Source organism: Mesocricetus auratus, unplaced genomic scaffold, assembly GCF_017639785.1.
Source record: "Mesocricetus auratus isolate SY011 unplaced genomic scaffold, BCM_Maur_2.0 Super-Scaffold_100707, whole genome shotgun sequence".
NCBI lineage: Eukaryota > Metazoa > Chordata > Mammalia > Rodentia > Cricetidae > Mesocricetus > Mesocricetus auratus.
Window position 1 is genome coordinate 1 of NW_024429269.1, and position 20,529 is coordinate 20,529.

The 20,529-nt window shown below is 39.4% G+C and overlaps 1 long non-coding RNA gene across 1 annotated transcript; it reads left to right on the forward strand.

Annotated features, from left to right (window-relative positions):
* The first annotated feature begins 6 nt into the window (after positions 1-6).
* Positions 7-2,595, forward strand: LOC121137860. Its single transcript, XR_005875128.1, has 2 exons — positions 7-1,902; positions 2,207-2,595. It is a non-coding gene; the product is annotated as an uncharacterized LOC121137860 (long non-coding RNA).
* Positions 2,596-20,529: the final 17,934 nt, after the last annotated feature.

Here is a 20,529-nt window from a genome sequence, read left to right on the forward strand (position 1 = left end):
GAAGGCAGAGTAATATATGTTTAAAGTTTTGTGATGGAGAAACAAGTTTTCATTAACTTGTTCATCTTTAACTTTAATTTCTATGCAGCTTTACAGTATTGTGCTAATTAGTCATTACTTTTTATGGCACATAGAAATTTTTAATAATTAAATATTAATTACTTTTTTCAATTTCTTTTCCCGAGAGCATTTTATGTGATAGACACAGCATGGATCTATAAATATCTAGCACAGTCCCTGACTTCAAGAAACTTACAGACTGTGGGGGAAGCAGATTTGTCAAAAGTTACAATACAAAAATGGCAGGGAGGCATGGTTATACATCGGAGATACTGACTAAGGTAGAAGATGTCTGTTTTGGAAATGATGGAGTTTATCAGAAGACAAGTGGGGCAGAGAGAATTAAAGGGGAAAATCACAGGATATGAAAAATTCCAGTATGAAAGCATAGCCCTTCTAGAGGTCAACCCATAGAAGTGAGGTTTTGACTATAAGGTGTTCCTGGTTCTACATGAGGCTGTGTAAGTGGGTGAGTAGGAGACAGATTGTGTGAATGATGCTGAGTATTTTAATAATGTGTGAAGTGTGAAGATTTGGCTTAACTGTGAAAATGCAGGGGATGATTTGATGAGAAGCCTCACACCAGGAAAAAAGCTGTAGAAAGGCGAAACTAACAATTCTTGTTTTGTCTTGCTCTTTTGGGCACACTAGGCCTATGTTTGTTCTTTTATATTCTCATATTCCTCAGACTCAATGAACACATCAAGTTAAATGATTACCTCTTTTCTGTGTAAAATGGTGCCTCATCATTGGAGGGTTAACATATTCCTAAAGTTTTAAGGTATGTCACAAAGAGTAGCACACCCCAAATTTATCAGGAAGAGAGAAAGGAGACTTTTTCTATCGAGGTAACTTTATGCACCTCTCCTCTTTTTAGCCATACAATAAATGACTCTGTGGTGTTGTGTGGTATTGTAACCTTGGTGTTGTGGGGTATGGTAACTGTTGATGGTGGAAAAAATAAAAAACACGATATGGTTCTGTACTCACAGCTTCATCATATCATAGTATTTCAGTCTGACATTTGTGGCAGGGTAAAGGTAAGGGCCATGGTGGCACATAAATACCACTGTAGTGTTTCTGCCAGTTGCTACCATTACCCAAGGTAGTCATGGATTAAAAAAATCACACACACACACATGCACACACACACACACACACACACACACACACATACACTGGATTACTGCATTGCTCATTACACTTACAATGAGTAATAATGGAATCCTGGATGCATTGAAAAGTCAGTGTAAAAAGTGCCCAGTTACTCTGGGCGATTACAAATGATCTACATACAAAGAAGCAGAAGGCAGAGAGAAGAGGTTTCAGTAGAGATGAAAGTTGAAGAACAAGATAAAGACTGGAGCGTGTGAACAATATACCATGAAGTCCACTCTAGTGAAAAAAAGTACTTGGAAAATGTAGAAGAAATTGTCTTAGGTACTTAGTGTCTAGGAATTTCACAACACCGAGTCTTTGGGAAAATCGTCAAAATGTGTCAAGAGGGATGGTAAAGACCAGATAACAAAGGGTCTTTGAGAATTTGAACATAAAAAGAATCCATTTGGTTTTTTTTTCCACCTCAGGGGAAGTGAACTTTATGGTAGCTGTTGAAAACAACCAAGTTGAACGGGGATTGACATTTGAAGCATTCATGTTTCTAATTTAAATAAAAAACATACAAAACAGAAAATAAACAATTTAACAAACAATTATAATTTGTACTCATATGCCTCACTCTACTAGGATCGCTGTTTATCGATAGAGGAAAGAAAATACTAAGAGAAGGAGCCAGGAAGGCTCTACTGTAGCTGCACCACTGAAGATGCTGAGGAGAGTGGTGTGAGTCTTGTGTGGGAAGCTGAGGTGCTCCCACTTGGGAAGAGGTGTGGAGATGCAAGCTCAGGATGAGCGCATGGAAGGCTGAGTAGTCGTTGTAGTATACATATTCCAGAGTCTCGGTTAGAGATGTAGGCCCTTACTCATAGTGTAGATATCGAATTTTACTGCCAGGTTAGGAGGTATTAGTGGAACTCTCAGAAAATAAATGATTTTTAAAGAAGTTGCACAACAGTTTCTGCATACAAAGTCTTCCGTAACTAAGCCCACCTTCCCTATTTACTCAATTCCACACTTCACTTTACAGATTATGGCACATGCTCCTCTCAGCTAACACCATGCCCATTTAGGCCACTTGATTCCTTCCTTCAGCAGATCGTGGAAAATGAAGCTGTGGCAGCTGCATACCACAATTCCAGATAACTCCATGCAACATGATTCTCACAATAATCACACTTTAAGACTTGTCTTTTTTTTAGTTTATGTACATGTGTGTGCACATGCAGTATATGTTAATTGCCACATGTGTGCAATTACCACGATTTTGGAACTACCTTTCCCTTTCTGAGATATCTGGATCATGGTTAGTCACCTGAATTCATAAGGGTTTTCAGGAATTCCCAGAATATCACTGACCTCTATTCCAGTCCTAGTTATTGGGTATTTTCTACTATAAAAGAAAATCCTTAAAAGCTTCTATCTGTTGATGCCTCTTTATTTCAACTATATGAATTCTTAAGTTGACAAAATATGATTTCTATCTGGAAATACTAGAATCCAAGAAAATAACTAAATTTACTAGTTAAAAAATCCTATGCCTCACAAACATGGAATAAAAATGCCCATGCAAATATGTGAATGTGTGCCTGTGGGCATGCATGCATGTGTACGTGGAGACCATAGATTGATGCTGGATACTCTCTCTTTTCATTCTCCACCTCTGTTTTTGAGGCAGGGTCTCTTATTGAACACATTACTCAATAGTTGGCTAGACTGGGTGGAAAAAGAACTATAGGCTTCAGTGTTAAGGTTATAGATACACATTATCATAGTCAGCTTTAAAATATGTATATGATGGCCTTCTGAACTCAGGTCCTCATGCTTGCACAGCAACAGCAAGCACCCTGCCAGCTGAGCAATTGCTCTAGCCACTGATTTTTTTAATACAAGAAAATGAAGACAGTTGTGCTTTAAACTTTAATATATTATTTATATTCATGTCTCTGGAGTCTAAGAAGCAGAGTGAGTGTTTTCATAAAAGGCTGATATTTGAAGGCATAAATATTAGTTTCCTTTACACAATGATCCTACTTGACAAGTCATCTCTAAACTCCGGCTTGAAGTAGTGTTTATGGGACTGAGGGGATGCTTGTGGGTAAATTGTTACCTGCAAAAGCATGAGGACTTTTTATCTTACACACCCACATAAACAACAATAAACAAACAAACAAAACCCCAGGAGTTGTGGAGTTCTCAACATCGGACAGAACTGTGGCACTATGGCTAGTTTTACAAGGGCAGACGAGGTGGGGGGGTAGCAAGATGATTCTCTACAGGCCTCGTGACCCTGACATCCCCCATTCTGCCTTGCAATGGACAGAGTTGGCATGTTTTCTGAGGTAGGATGGCACTGCTGAGCTCTTGACACAGGAAGTGGTAATGAGAGTGGGGCAAGGGGGTCCTGACCCTCACTGGACACTCAGATTCCTAAAGTGATTAGGTAGGAATCTGGACCCTGACCCAGATCACCTGGACGATCTGGACAGAGAGCTGGGGGATGGGAGACACAAGCTTCAAGTTGTAGGGAACACATTCTCTACGGCTCTGGAGGCTGTCCTGGAACCAGCTCTCATAGACCAGACCAGGCTGGTCTCGAACTCACATAGATCCACCTGTCTCTGCCTCCCGACTGCTGGGATTAAAGGCGTGTACCACCACCGCCCTCCCTGCTGAAAATTATGGATTCAGATAAACATTTTTATAGTTCTGATTTGTGTTAATAAAGAGAGAAGCCAGAGTTCTCTTGAGTTTCCAGAGCTGGGGTAGTAGAGATAGGTAGATTTCTGGCAACCACATGAACATAACCCTCTCTCACACACACTTTTTTGCATTTCTAATATATTCACAGACTAGCTTTGTAGTTTATCTAGGCTCAATAGGGCTCATTTTCTACCTGTGGTCAGCAGTAGATCAGCTGGGCAGATTTGATTACATAAGCTGGACTTTCTCACAGGGTCAAGGTATTGGTTGAAACAACCAGGCTGATTCACCTCTGATTCATGTGCTGTGTTACCTTCTACTAGAGACCTTGAAAATGCTTTCCTAGTATAGAGTAATATCCAACATGAAACAATAGTGTGCAACATGCCCAGATTTCTAGGTTAGGCTTGGTGTTCCATCTATTACATTCTATTGACCAAAGGAAGTTACAAGGCTGATCTATGTATAAGGGGTGAAGGAATAAGTAGCAAATGGATGGGAGGTATCTCAGAGGTCCATGGCAAAGGATATGGGTCTGGGGAGCCTTTTGTTAATCACTGCCTTTCATAGGTGAAGAGACCAGTATCTTATCATCTCAAGACTCCTCAAGAAGAAGTTTTCAGCACATAGGAGATCCATTTCCCCAGCGGGAAAAGGGCAGGGAATAAGAGACAAAGACAGGAGATAGAAGACAAGGGAGAAGGGGAAAGGAACAAGGGAGGGGGAGATATTTGTCCCACAGGAACAAAAGACTGCCTCTGGATAGAGAGGAGACAGGCATGACCCATAAGAAAATGGTGGTTTATAAAGGTAAAAATGTGTGTTAGGATGAATATTTTAATTGAGAATGTTAATTAGGTGAACCAAAGGGTCTTTTGATTGCTGAGCTTTAGTACTTTGATAGATGGACCTTGCTAGTCAGACTCAGGATAAAAGTGGACAGATATTAGAATAGATCTTGGTGGCTACCGTTTGGAATGTAACCTAATGATTTTTAACAAAGCAGCGGGAATGGTGGAGAAGGGCCAAGCCTGACATGGTCACGTTTGCCATGCTCAGACTGGATAAAATCCCTTCAGTAGTCTCATATCGAAATGTGAGGATTATTTAGGTGTATTCTAGGAACTCTATCTTCAAATCATTGAATAGAAATAATAAAACTTAGAAAGTATTAGTATTACCTTATCTCAGAATATAATGTTCAAAGAGCCAGATATCTTCCATTGCTACAGATACACACAAGTGAGGATATTAGTTCTTGAGGTGACACACACACGTATATATACACGTGTGTGTGTGTGTGTGTGTGTGTGAATTAAATATGTCAGATTCTCAGAACATTCCTCTGAAGGCAGAAAGAGCATCCAGTATCTGATGCTGATCAGACATCCACAAAAAGAAACTGGAAATGGGAAGGTTGGATGGGGACACCTCTGACCACAGTGCATTTTGGAGAAGAAACTCTGGCAATGACATGTGTGAGATTTACCAAGTGTCAACCTCAAATCTGTGCTCAGATTCTGGTTGTGGTGGGACATAGAAGAAGTGCATCTTGTTATAATTTCAAGTGTGCCAGCTGGGTGGTGCCTTTCAACTTTTCTCCCCATAGAACATGTTCTTGAAATTAGATCTGGATAGAGAAATCCCAGAGCTGTTTTACAGAGAATGTGAAATAAAACTTATTCAAAAAGAACTGGTGTCAAATTGTATCAGTTATATCATTACAATAAGAGCCAAGGCTGATTCTGATAGACTACAATGGATTTCTACAAATGGGCACCAACTTGTCAATGCAGTAATATTCAAACAAACACAGTGTCTTTCATTTGCCATAGGTGATAATAAAACTCTCTCAGAACAGTCTCTTATACTCCCTGCCTGTCAAACATAGATGGTGAGTTTCTACTATTAATTAACTTAGATCTCCACTTTTTAAATGCTCACAGTTCATTGTCTGACCTGGATGCCAAACTCCATGGCCATTCAATGTCAAATCCTTCTGCAGATACCTAAGGACTACCATTGCTGTATCTTGAATGCATATGCCCTTGGCCTTGGATATTATGACACTTAAAAATTTGATTCTTTGAAGGTGGAGATGATAAACCATCTGCATATATATACATCACAAATATATATATATATATATATGTGTGTGTGTGTGTGTGTGTGTGTGTGTGTTTGCTGTTTTGTTTGGTAATTTGGAAAGAGGAGGAAGCAGAGTGGAAAGCCACATGCTCTGAAAGTCTTCATATCCTCAGCTAAATGAGTATATGTATGAGATATAGACATGTACCACCAATTTTCTAAATTCCTTCAAAGGAATTCCCAGTCTTCATGCTTGCTCACATACAGGCATTTGCCTTTCAACAACTGCAATGAGACCACATGAGGGTATCCTAAAGATTTGGAAATTCACTCACTCTACTGGTATTGCTTATTTTCATATTGTGGTTAATTCTCAGTTCTGAAGAAAATTCTGTGCTTCTTCTGTTATCTTCACATTGGATGCATAAATAATAGCTTCCCACTTAGTCTATTTGCTTCATTCCATCCCTTATACATGCAGCATTCAGAATGTTATAAAATCATGAATCAGATATATCATTCTCCTTTGTGAATCAAATTTTATTCACAAGTGTGAAAGCATTCTAATCCAGGTATCTGGCATGCGTTTTTATTTTATTGGGATATTGGACAATCATTTTCCTGTGTGGTATTGTAACTTTATAGAAACTTGTGTGTTCCCCTGAGAACATGCTGTATTATCACCTTGTTTGATTTCTTCCACTTTTCTTTGTTCTGTTTGATTTCCATTTTCTTCTATTTCAATTCTAATTTGCATTAGACAGTCTCTTCACAAGACAGACTGAAATGAATCACCAGAAAGCTACTCTCAAACTGGTTTATGAGGAGAGTGGTTTTAATGAGCTTCACTCTGGGGTGACTTTAACACACTTACCTATATAATTAAGAGACAAGCTATGATAAATTTTAATTTTTTCCTCTAGCTATCGCTTGAGTCATTTGTTCATTTTAAACTATAGACTTGCTAACAGTTCAGCTTGAAGAAGTCACCCAGATGTGTGTGCACATCATCTCCCCCCTTCCTAAGGCAGTGAAATAAATTGGGTTGTTAGAAGTGAGGGCAAAGTGCACTACCGTGTAAATTTAGAAAGTAGGTCAGGTCCTACTTCTGTGTTGAGGATACAGAAGATGAATCTCAGACTCAGAAAGGGAATATTCAGCAACTGACACAAAAGGAGGGCTCTCTGAAGGCAGCAATTTTTCATTTGGTTTAGGAATTCTGAAACTCTAATCAACAGCATCAACTCCAGGGAAGGTAACTCCCATCTGTTCACTGTAGAACTTAGTACAGTAGGAGTTTCAGAGTGGCATCTGTGAGAGTAAAAGAAAGGAAGAAAAGAGAGACAGACAGACACAAAGAGAGAGAGACAGACCCAGAGAGAGAGGGGGAGAGGGAGAGAGAGAAGGGAAGGGAGGGGGAGAGACAGACAGACAGACAGACACTCTTCCCCCCCCAGAAGGTCCCGAATCCTCAAATCATTTGTGAGCTTCTTAGCTTTTTATGTTTCCCCAGTTTTCCAAGTCCTCTTTCTCTCTGGGAAGGAGAACCTCAATTTGGAGAAAATTGCCTCACAACACTTCTCAGGGATGGGGGTTGGGACTGGGGAGGTGATGGGGGAAATGGGATGAGAGGGAGAAGGAACTGGGATTGGTGTGTAAAATAAGACTTTTTAAATTGAATAAAAGTGCTTTAAAAAAGATATAAAAGAAAAAACAATAAGCAGTTGTCATGGGAGTTTGAGTGAATTGCAAAGTCCCCAACAGGCAGCTTGCCTTCCCTTTAATGCATTTCTGGAGTTCAAAATATGCACCGGATGCACAGACAGATGGATAGACGGACAGAGGGATGAATGGTTGGCAGGGCCAGAGATTGAGGAACCAAAGCAAAATCTCAGAAAAACAAAGAGGAGTTTTTCATTAATTGGAAGAGGATGAAGGAAAAACAGAGGGAAGCTGGAATCCTCTGAAGATTGTGAATTGACAGAGCGGTACCTGGAATTACAGACAGTTCTAAGTTGTCACATGGGTGCTAGGAGATGAAATGGATCCAGACAGTGCTATTATTTGCTGAGTCATATAGCCAGCCCATTTTCTTTTATTTTTAAATAAAATGTACCTCCTAATGCTTTATATATGTATACAATGTTTTTGCAGATATGTACACCCCCATACGATTTCTTATCCACCTTTTTTCCTACTCCTATAGACCTCCTTCTTTCCAAGTACTCTCCCACTTGCTGTCCTGGCTTATCTTTCTGTGTAGGGTGAGTGCAGGCAGGCAGAGATACCGTGTGCTCTTTATCAGAGTGGCCATGTTACATCACATCCAGCAGACACGGTTTCACAGAAGCCCTCCCGTCCTCCAGCTCCACAATCTTCTTTTCTCTGATGTCCTCTGGGTCTCAGGGGAGGTGATAATAGTTATTCTGTTTATACCTGAGACATCACAGAAATTTATTTTCAGCATTTTGACCATCTTAGAGTCTCTGCATTGGTCTTCACCTACAACAAACAGCAGCAGTGCTAGTCTAAGGGTATGAACAGCATTATCAGAACAAGAGTGTGTTGTCATGCCTATTTAATGTAGTATTAGTCCTAAGGCGGACCTAGGGCCAGTGATATCTCCAGCCACAAGGTTTTGCTCAAGTTTACAGTACCAGGTATTTCTTCTCTTGGAGCAGGCCTGAAATTCAATCAGAAAGTGCTAGTTACTTCCAAAACAATCATGCCATTTTGGTACCCATAAGACCATCTTGCTTGGCAGGTTGGTATTATAATACTCCAGATGCACATCATCTTCTTGTACTATGGGTGCTGCCCAGTGGGTAGGAGCCTCCATGTTAATTCTAGCTTGATGTATCTGTGTACTGCATCCCGTGCTTGTGGGATCTTTAGTTGTTCTTACCAACTACTTCAGGAGAGTCCACACGATCAATGGCAAAAGCCTCTATTTTTTTGTGAGCTTCTGAAGTGAGATGAGATCTCTAAGCAGTTTTAATTTGCATTAACCCGATGGTTAAATATACTATGTTTATTGAATATTTGCACTTCAAATATTTTTTAAAACTATCTGTTCATTTCATTAGCCTGCTTATTGACTGAGTTGCTTGATTTTTTATATTTAGTTGTGTTTCAGTTCTTTATATATCCTAGATATGGATCTTCTGTCAGATGTGTAACTTGTAAATCCTTTGCTGTACAGAAGCTTTTAAATTCCACACTATCGCATTGGTCAATTCTTGCTGTCATTTTCTGAGTGATTGGAGTCCTTTTAAGAAAGTCTTGCCTGTGCCTGCATTTTGACCTTCTCTATGCTTTCCTTTGACAACTTAGGCTGAAGGTATACATTAAGGTCTTTGATCAATTCTGAATTTATTCTTGTGTGATGTGAATGGGGTCTAGTTCCATTTGTCTACATATGACTGTCTTGTTTTCCTATTGCCATTTGTTGAAGAGTCTGTCTTCTTTCCTATGTATTTTTGGCATTATTGTCAAAATCATTTAAATATAGTTCTCGGGTTTAATTTTGAATCTTCTACTCCATTTCAGTGATCTGTGTGTCAGTTTTGTGCCAGATTCTTGCTGCTTTTATTAAATGACTATATAGTATAATCTGAAATGAGGTATTATGATATCACTAGGATTGCTTTTTTACCTCAAGATTGCATTTCCTAATTGGGGTACTTGGGGATTTCATATGAATGTTAGGGTTGTTTTGCTATTTTTGTTAAATATGTCTTTGGAATTTTTATACAGATTGGATTGAATTTGTAAATCACAGTTTCTAATACATCATTACATTAATCCTATCTTACCATCCGTGCAAGAGGTTTTCCATCATCTAATGTCCTCTTCAAAATCTTTCTTTCTTGTTTAAAAGTTTTCATTGTAGAGCTCTGTCACGTCATTGATTAAGTTTATTCCTAGGTGTTTTATTGTATTAAACTTGTATTCTTAATTTCTTTTTCAATATGTTCAGCATTGGTATGCAGAAATCTACCGGTTTTTATATGTTGTGTGTCCTGAATAAGTTTATCGGTTCTGAGAGTTTTCTAAAGGAGATCTTAGGCCTCTTGTATACAGAATTGTATCATCTACAACTAGTGACATTTCAACTTCTTCCTTTCTTGGGTGCATCACCTTTATTTCTCATCATGCCTACAGAAAGTAGATGCCTTCTGTCTTGCTCCTGATTTTAGTAGAAATGCTTTGATTTCTCCCTCTCCATAATTTTAATATAGATTTGTCATGTACAGCCTTTATTATGTGGTGACATGTCCCTTCTATCCCTATGTTCTTCATCATGTTGTCATGAAGGAATGTGCCTTAGGGTTTCTATTGTTGTGAAGGGACACCATGACCACAGCAATTGTTATAAGGAAACCATTTAATGGAAGAACTTCGGTTACAACTTCAGAGGTTTAGTCTATTATCATCATGGCAGGAAACATGGCACCATCCAGGCAGATATGTTTCTGGAGAAGTAGCTGAGTTTCACACATCTTGCAGGCAACAGAAAGTTGAATGAGACATTGGGCAGTATACTGGGCCTAGGAAACTTCATAGCCTGCCTCCACAGTGACACACTTGCTCCAACAAGGCTATACCTACTCCAAGAAAGTCACACTTACTAATAGTGCCACTCCCTGTGAAATTATGGGGGTCAATTACATTCCAAGTACCATAGGATGTTAGACTTCATCAAATGCTTTATTAACCTTGATTAATGTGATCATGTGGTTTCTAGTCTATTAATTTTTTTGTATTCCATATATAGATTTGCATGTGTTGAATAATCCTTGCTTCACTGGATGAAGCCCAGTTGCTTATGGTAAATGATCATTTTCATATGTAGTTGAATTCTGTTTCCAATGATTTGATTTAATTGAGAGATTTCATGCATTCTTTTCAGTGGAATTGTCCTATATTTTTGCCTTGTGTCTTCATTCTATTTTGTATTATCGTAATACTAACTTTATAAAATGAGTCTGACAGATTTCTTCCCATTTATATCGTATGTGATGGTTGAAAGAGCATTGGCTTTCAGCATTCTTTAAAGGTAACTTCTAATTCAGCAGTGATTCCAATTCCAGTTTTACCTTATTATTTAAGAGGATTTTTAAATTACAGTTTCACTCTTATTGTTTGTTATAGAAAATTTCAAATTGTTTGTGTTCTTTTGCTTTAACTTTTGTAGGTCATATAGATCTAGAAATTGAGCATTTCTAGATTTTCTTTTTTATTTAAATTAGAAACAAGATTGCTTCACATGTCAATCCCAGCTCCCTCTTGCTACCCTCCTCCCCTGGTCCCCAACAATCCTTCTAGCCCCACATCCAATCCCTACTCCACTCTCCAGGGAGGGTGAGGCCCTCTCTGGGGGATCTCCAGAGTCTGTCATTCCATCCAGGGCAGGGCCTAAGCCCTCCCCCATGTGTCCAGGCTGAGAGAGCATCCCTCGATGTGGAATGGGGTCCCAAAGTCCATTTGTATGCCAGGGATAAATACTGATGTGCTAAGGCCACATAGATTGCCAAGGCCTCCTCACTTACACCCAAAGTTAGGGAGTCAGGATCAGCCTCATGCTGGCCTCTCAGCCATCAGTCTGGGGTCCATGAGCTCCCCCTTGTTCAGGTCAAAAATTTCTGTGGATTTCACAAGTCTGGTCTTGACCCCTTTGCTCATCACTCCTCCCTCTCTGCAACTGGGTTCCAGGAGTTAGCTGTAGGGGTTTGCCTCTGTTTCCATCAACCACTGAATGAAAGCTCTAGGATGGACATAAGGTAGTCATCAATCTCGTTATCTGGGAAGGGCATTTAAGGTAGGCTCTCCATTATTGCTTAGATTGCCAGCTGGTGTCATCCTTGTAGACCTCAGGAAATCTCACTAGTGCCAGATCTCTCTCTATACCTATAATGACTTCCTCTATTATAGTATCTTTCATCCTCCTCTAATCTTCCCCCAACTTGACCTTCCTGTTCCCCCATGTCCTCCTTTCCCCTCCTTGTCTTCCCCTCTCTTTTTCCCAGCTCCCTCTCCCCTCCCCCCTCTGCCTATGCTGCCAATATGCTCTGTAGATACTATCCCATTCCCCTTCTCTGGGGTACCATGCATATCTCTCTTAGGGTCGTCCCTGTTTCCCAGACTCTCTGGCAGTAGGATTATAGCCTGGCACTCTCCTCATCCATGTCTAAAATCCATATATGAGTGAGTATATACCGTGTTTTTCTTTTTTTGGCTGGGTAACCTCGCTCAGGATGGTTTCTTCTAGTGCCATCCATTTGCCTGCAAATTTCAAGATTTTATTGCTTTTTTACTCCATTGTATAAATGTACCACATTTTCTCTGTCCACTCTTCAGTTGAGGGCCATCTAGTTTGCTTCCATGTTCTGCCTATTATTAATATTGCTGCTATGAACATAGTGGAACAGATGTCCTTTTTGTATGAATGTACATCTCTTGGGTATATGCCTAAGAGTGGAATTGCTTGAGGCAGACTGATACCCATTTTCCTGAGGAATCTCCATACTGATTCCTCATACATTCCTCATACAGCCGATTTCCAAAGTGGCTGTATGAGTTGGCACTCCCACCAGCAGTGGAAGAGTGTTTCCCTTTTTCCACATCCTCTCCAGCCTAAACTGTCTTTGGTGTTTTTAATTTTAGCCATTCTATCAGGAGTAAGATGTTATTTCAGAGTTGTTTTGATTTGTATTTCCCTAATGGCTAAGAATGTTCAGCAGTCTTAAGTGTTTATCAACTATTTTAGACTCCTCTATTGAAAATTCTCTATTTAGTTCTGTATCCCACTTTTTAATTGCATTATTTGGTGTTTTGGAATCTTGCTTCTTGAGTTCTTTGTAAATTTTGGAGATCAGCCCTCTGTCAGATATGGAGTTAGTGAATATCTTTTCACATTCGGCGGGCTGCCTTTTTGTCTTGACTATTTCCTTTGCCTTACAAAAGCTTCTCAATTTCAGGAGGTCCCATTTATTCATTGTCGATCTCAGTGTCTTGGATAGGTAGGATCAACATAGTAAAAATGGCAATCTTGCCAAAAGCAATCTACAGATTCAATGCAATCCCCATCAGATTTTTCACAGACCTTGAAAGAACAATAATCAACTTTATATGGAAAAACAAAAGAGCCAGGATAGCCAAAGCAACCCTATTCAATAAAGGAAAGTCCTGAGGCATCAGCATCCTATCATGACTTCAAGCCCTATTATGGAGCTACAGTCCTGAAAAAACCTTGGTATTGGCACAAAAATAGACAGGTAGACAAGTGGAATCAAATTGAGCACCCTGATATTAATCCACACACCTATGAACACAAAGAAGCTAAAATCATACAATGGAAAAAGAAAGCATCTTCAACAAATAATGCTGGCATAACTGGATGCTGGCATGTAGAAGACTGCAGAGAGATCCATGGCTATGATCATGCACAAAACTGAAGTCCAAATGGATCAAAGACCTCAACATAAATCCAGCCACACTGAATTTCTTAGAAGAGAAATTGGGAGGTATCCTTGAACAAATTGGTACAGGAGACTGCTTCCTGAACATAACAGCATTTTCTAGCTTTTCTAATTTCTTAGAATATCAATTTTAATGTGTTCCATAAGGATTTTCTATAGTTCTCTTGTATCTGTTATGGTTTGCCAGTCTTATTTATATTTTCAAATAATTGACTCTGTTCTACTGGTTATTAGTATTATTATTTTTGCTAATTTTCTGCTCAGGTCATTATCAGCTCCTTTTGTCTATTGGAATTTGCTTTGGTTTGTTCTTATTTTCTCTAAGATCTTGAAGTACAATGTTAAGTCATGTATTTGAAACTCCTCAGATTTCTTATGTCTGTAAATGTCCCTTTTAGATTCCTGTTCATTGTAACCTATGGGCATCCGTATATTGTTTGCATTCTCGTTCCATACTACAGGTTTTTTAAAGCTTCCCTTCTATTTTCCTTAAGAACTCATTTATTATTCAAATGCATATATTCAGTCTCCATAATCTTTTATATTATGAAGAGTGTCATGCTGTTTATTTTTAGTTTTCCTCCATTGTGATTAAAACCTAAGAGTTTTACTCAGCATGTGACAACACTAAAAATCACTAAGCATAAAAATTAAGAGACCTATAGAACCAAATCTGAGAAAAAATTGATAATAAAAACATACCAGAATGTAATCCATATAATAGATTATTGGCCATATTGATAAATATAAATTAAGGGACATTTGGTCATATGAATGTGAACTTTTGGGAAGGGCAAGGAAAATCATGAGCCATCTAAACAACAACAAACCAATAGCTTGCTTCCTTTTAAGGAAAACCCTTATAGTAATTTTTGTGGGGAGTTTTTGTTTTGTTTTGTTTTAACCAAACTGGTAACCAAAGTTAGGTGAAATGCTATCATACTTTGTAAGTGACAAAATACTAACACCTGTCAGGTCAGACCTTTATAATCAGAAAATGTGTCCTTCAAAGACAAAAGTGAAAATGAACATGCTCCCAAAAGAGTTGACCAAAATTGTCAGTTGCAATCCTTAATTGTAGAAGCAATACAAGAGAGTTTTAGAAGGAAAATGAACAATTCTAATGGGATTGTTTAGAATAGGTTGGTGATACGGTTCACTGGGTGAAAAGCACTTGTCCTACTAGCATGAAGACCTGAACTGACTGCAGAAAAATTGTCTCAATCTCCCAACATGTGCATAAACACATCTGAATTCCCAAATTCACACACTCAAATACAGATACACACACACACAAACACACAGGTACTCACATGTGTCTGCACACTAGTAAAAATGTTACAAGGAAATACAGAAGTATGAGAAAGGCTGAGAGTCCAGGAATGGATAAATGTGAAGACATATTGACTGCAGTGAAGATGATTTGTAGTGTTTTTATAGGTCTAACGAAACACACATAATTAATAAGTGTGACAAAAACAATATGAGTAACAGGAGAAAAATGTGTATAATATTATAGGAAAGTGTAAAATATTTTATTTGTTATTTTGAACTAACTAAAAATGCCTGGCTTGATGAAGTATAGTGCTTACTGCAATAATAAAACATTAAATAATAAGTTAAAAGGCACAAAATGAAATGAAAATAATCTTTGAAGAATGTGAAGCATGGCAATGAAAACCAAGGAAAACAGAACATGTGTGCGTATTATAAAGTAGTAAAATAACAGATATAAGAAGGAACTAAATGAAGTATCAATGATAAAAGTAATTATATTTAAGCAAACAGCAAAAAGGGGGATTAATATAAACAACTATATTTCATGTAAATAATTTGAATAATATAATAGCTTCGTTAATGTCAAATGACATAGAGCTTAGAGGTAAGAAATACCTCTGGAAATAAGTTCATTTCCTAAAAATGAAGGGATAAATCTGTCAGAATGATATTAAAATTTTTTTATCATTTTTATTTTGATTTTAAATAGCTTGTTTTACATGTCAATCCCAGTTCCCTCTACCTCCCCTCCTCCCGCACTCCCCTTCCCCCCCACCCTCCCACCCTATTGCCAAATCCTTCCACATAGGGGATATCTAGAGTCTGTCATTTCACTCTGGGTAGGGTCCAGGCACTCCCCTAAGAGTAAAGGCTGAGAGAGCATCCCTCTTTGTGCTATAGGCACACGATGACTGTTTGTATTCCAGGGATAGACACTGATCCACAGCTCAGGGCCCCATAGGTTGCCCAGGCCTTCTCGCTGACACTCACATTTGGGGGGGGGTCCAGATCAGTCTCATGCTGGCCTCTCCACTGTCGGTCTGGGGTCCAAGAGCCCTCTCCTGTTCAGATCAGCTGTCTCTGCTGGTTTTGCCAGCCCATTCTTTGCCAATTTGCTCATCACTCCTCTCTCTCTGTCACTGGGTTCCTTGGGTTCAATTCAGTGATTAATTGTGTGTTTGCCTCTGCTTCCATCAGTCACAGGATGAAGGCTCCCGGATGGTTATAGACATCAAGTTCATTATCAGGAATGGGCATTCGAGGTGGTCTCTCCACTATTGCTTAGCTTGCCAATTGGTGTTATCCCTTTAGATCACTCGAGGTCACTCTGGTGCCTGATCTGTCTTCTATCCTATGATTCCCTCTTCCCCCTATTCTACCCCCACCCACTCAACTTCCTGATCCCCCATGACCAACTCTCTTCCTCTTCACCCCCTCTCTTCTTCCCAGGTCCCACTCCCCCCCACCCCTCGCCGTGTTCCCCATCCATTAAGAGGATCTGGTCTCAATCCTCTTCTCTTGGGTACTATGCATATATGCATATCTTTTAGGTTCTTTCCTGTTTCCCAGACTCTATATCAGTGGAAGTGCAGACTGGCACTATCCTGATCCATGTCTAAAATCCATATATGAGTGAGTACATACCATGTTTGTCTTTTTGCGACTGGGTTACCTCACTCAGGATGGTTTCTTCCAGTGCTATCCATTTCCCTGCGAATTTCAAGATTCCATTGTTTTTTTTTCTGCTGAGTAATACTCATTGTGTAAATGTACCACATTTTCTCTATCCACTCTTCAGTTGAGGGGCATCTAGGTTGCTTCCAGGTTCTGGCTATTACAAATAATGCTGCTATGAACATAGTGGAGCAGATGCCCTTGTTGTATGAATTTGCCTCTTTTGGATATATGCCTAAGAGTGGAATTGCTGGGTATTGTGGTAGATTGATTCCCATTTTCCTGAGGAATCTCCATACTGATTTCCAAAGAGGCTGTATGAGTTGGCACTCCCACCAGCAGTGGAGGAGTGTTCCCCTCTCTCCATATCCTCTCCAGCATAAATTGTCTTCGGTGTTTTTGATTTTAGCCATTCTGACAGGAGTAAGATGGTATCTCAGAGTTGTTTTGATTTGCATTTCCCTGATGGCTAAGGATGTTGAGCACTTTCTTAAGTGTCTCTTGGCTATTTTAGCCTCCTCTACTGTGAATTCTCTATTTAGTTCTGTACCCCACCTTTTAATTGGATCCTTTGGTGTTTTGGAGACTTGTTTCTTGAGTTCTTTGTAAATCTTGGAGATTAGCCCTCTGTCAGATGTAGTGATAGTGAATATCTTTTCCCATTCTGTGGCCTGCCTTTTTGTCTTTTTGACTGTGTCCTTTGCCTTACAGAAGCTTTTTAGTTTCAGAAGGTCCCATTTGTTAATTGTCGATCTCAGTGCCTGTGTCACTGGTGTTATGTTTAGGAAGTAGTCTCCTGTACCAACTCGTTGAAGAGTATCTCCCACTTTCTCTTCTAAAAGTTCCAGTGTGGCTGGATTTATGTTGAGATCTTTGATCCATTTGGACTTAAGTTTTCGACAAGGCGATAAACATGGATCTATCTGTAGTCTTCTGCATACCAGTATCCAGTTATGCCAGCACCATTTGTTGAAGATGCTTTCTTTTTTCCATTGTACAGTTTTAGCTTCTTTGTCAAAAATCAAGTGTTCATAGGTGTGTGGGTTAAAATTAGGGCTTTCGATTCGGTTCCATTGGTCTACCTGCCTATTTTTGTGCCAATACCAAGCTGTTTTCAGGACTATAGCTCTATAATAGAGCTTGAAGTCAGGTATGGTGATGCCTCCTGAAGTTCCTTTATTGTATAGGTTTGTTTTGGCTATCCTGGGCCTTTTGTTTTTCCATATAAAGTTGATTAATGTTCTTTCCAGGTCCGTGAAGAATTGTGATGGAATTTTGATAGGGATTGCATTGAATCCTTATATAGCCGCAATAAAAGGTCATCATGATAATATAAAACACAACAACAATAATAATAATAACATTTTGAAAATTGGACAGATCCATGCCAAATGTTAGTGGCACATGCTTTTAATCTCAGCTCTTGGGAAGCAGAAGCAGGTGGATCTCTATGAGTTCGAGGCCAGCCTGATCTACAGGGTGAGTTCCAGAGCAGTCAAGGATACACTGATAAACCCTGTATCAAAACAAACAGATGACCAAAAGGATTAAGACTGGGCTGGTTTAACCCCCAGAAACAGCTGACCTGACAAAGGTTAACTCTTGAATCCCAGGCATCAGCCTGGGAATCCAGCATGGGACTGATCAAGACCCCTGAATGTGAGTGTCAGTGAGGAGGCCTAGGTAATCTATTGAGCCTTGGGCAGCAGATCAGTACCCATCCCAAGTATACACACGGACTTTGGACTCCCATCCAACAGTGTGAGGTGCACTCTCACCCTGAACTCTTGGGGGAGGGTCTAGGCCCTGCCCTATATGAAATGACAGACTATGGACACCCCCATGGAGAGCCTCGCCCTCCATGGGGAAATGAGGGGATAATGGGGGGGTTGGGGGAAGGGCATGGGAGAAGGGGAGGGAAAGGGAGAGGGACCTGGGACTGACTTGTGAAGCAACCTTGTTTCTTATCTAATTTTAAACTGAAAAATAAAAAAAGAAACAGAGTTAAAGGTGACAAGAAGAAATCATAGCAGTAAGAAAATAGTTAAGAAAAGGTGTTAGTGGGGGCGGTATTTTCAGTAGAGAGAACATTTTAAATTGCCAAGAGTTACACAGTTGTTTGAGATGGAGTTACTTCCTGAGTGAGTTAGTCTATCTTTGCCTTATGAAAATTAGCCAAGCCTAAGATATTGCTAGAAGTTGCTAGACGGTAGTTGATATAGATTAAGTAGATGGCTAAATTAAAGGGAGAAATACTTATAATATGCTTATTGGATGTCTCCAATTGGGGTGTTGAATCTCCTCCAGGAGAGTGGAGTGAGTTGCTAGTTCATTATCCAAGCAGCCTTGCTTTGGAACTTCCTGAGGTTAATGCCAAAACCAGATTTTGCATGGCATAAATAAGTAGAGAGGGAGCAAGGCTATACATGTTGAGACTAAAGGTGTTAAAATCAAGTGAGATAGGTTTTTAGATGGCACTGAAGTAGATAGTACAAATCTTAATGCTTTAGCTAAAGTAGGAAAGCTGCTGAAGCAATATGTGTAATGATTTTTCAAGTTATTCTATTATTATTGCTTTCGATCTTTATTAACGGTTGTTCCAAACCGCTTAATTGTTTTTAAGGTATTTTAACTAATAAACTTTGATTTACACACAAAAAACAAACAAACAAACAAAAAACCTCAAAGCCCTTGTCCAGTCACACTGAGTCTGGCAGAGGACCCAGTCTCAACTTACATGGGTGGAGTCTTGGCTTCCCCCTTGAGGGCACCCTATGACCTCCTACTCTTTACTTTGCAAGGTCCACTGATGCTTCAGGTTTACTCAGGTTCAATGGCCTCTGAGACATATCTGTGGCACAAGTTCTATTCTGTGATCAATGTACTGCTCCTCTTCACATAGTTTGACCTGAAGTTGTTTTGAGCTACTCAAGTTTGTCCCCTTCCATTGAAAAGTCAGGCTGCAAGTATTTCCCCAGGACTGGCAACTGCTGAGAGCCAATCATCTGAACACTTGACATCAGACAAAAAGACCTTATTGCAATGTTGTCACTTATTCCTGTCCTACTCCTTTTCTGGGGGAGACCTCACTTGTCACCAACCTGTGATGGGCCACATCTCTAAGGTGTTTTGGGTTTCCCTGGGTGTGCAAATAGCCTTGTGTGACTGCTGCAGCTGTCACAGCAACCCTCCTGGCTGATCATCTCTTCCCTCACTAGTTAGCAAGGGAAGCAGGCAGAGGCTGAGGCCCCAGCTCCAGGATGAGATCTGCTGCCTTGCCTAAAGTCAGAAAGCTCTGCCATGCTCCCACTGCCTGCTTCCTCTCCTGGCCTTGCCAGGTCTCTGGATTGCTCTAGCCTGTTTGGGGAGAAGGACTGGCCCCAGATGGGCTTCTCATAAGCCAAGTCAGTTTAAACTATTATGTAAAAAGACTGTATCATATGAGACTTGAATTTTATATAAATAAATATTTGTGAATGCTAAATAAAAGATTATTTAGTTTAAAAAATAAGAAGAAATAAATAAAAATTGACAAATTGAAAGCGATGGTTAGAGTTCAATAAATTTCTCACTATAGCTTATTGAACAAGTATATAAAGTTCTGTGTATCTACTTTTAATTAAACAGTCTTTGAAAATTCCATATATCTAACAGTGTTTCTTCATCGTATCTCCTCCCAGCTGTCTCTTCTTATTCCAAATACATTTCCCTCCCAACTGATCTTGTGCATGCTTTGTGCAAGTAACCACAGCAACAGTTCTTGTGTTCAATGGACATGTAATATACAGAAAGCAGCATTTTGCCTCACTCCTCTCTATTCTCAGCTCTTAAATTATTTCTACCATCTCACTCATGATATTCACTGAGCCTATAGATATGTGGCTGAGCACTCATAGCGTTTATTCTCAGTACTTTGAACAGTTATGAATCTTTGCATTGACTATTACCTACTACAAAAAGAAACTTCTCTGATTAAGTTTGAGAATCACAAATCTATAGACAAAACATAAATATTTAGAAGGCAGTTTGTCAACTGTTTTATAGAACAGCATCAATAACTTCTCCCTTTTCCTATGGTTTCCCTGACTGTGATTATTGACCATGAAACTGAGATTTCGATTTTATAATA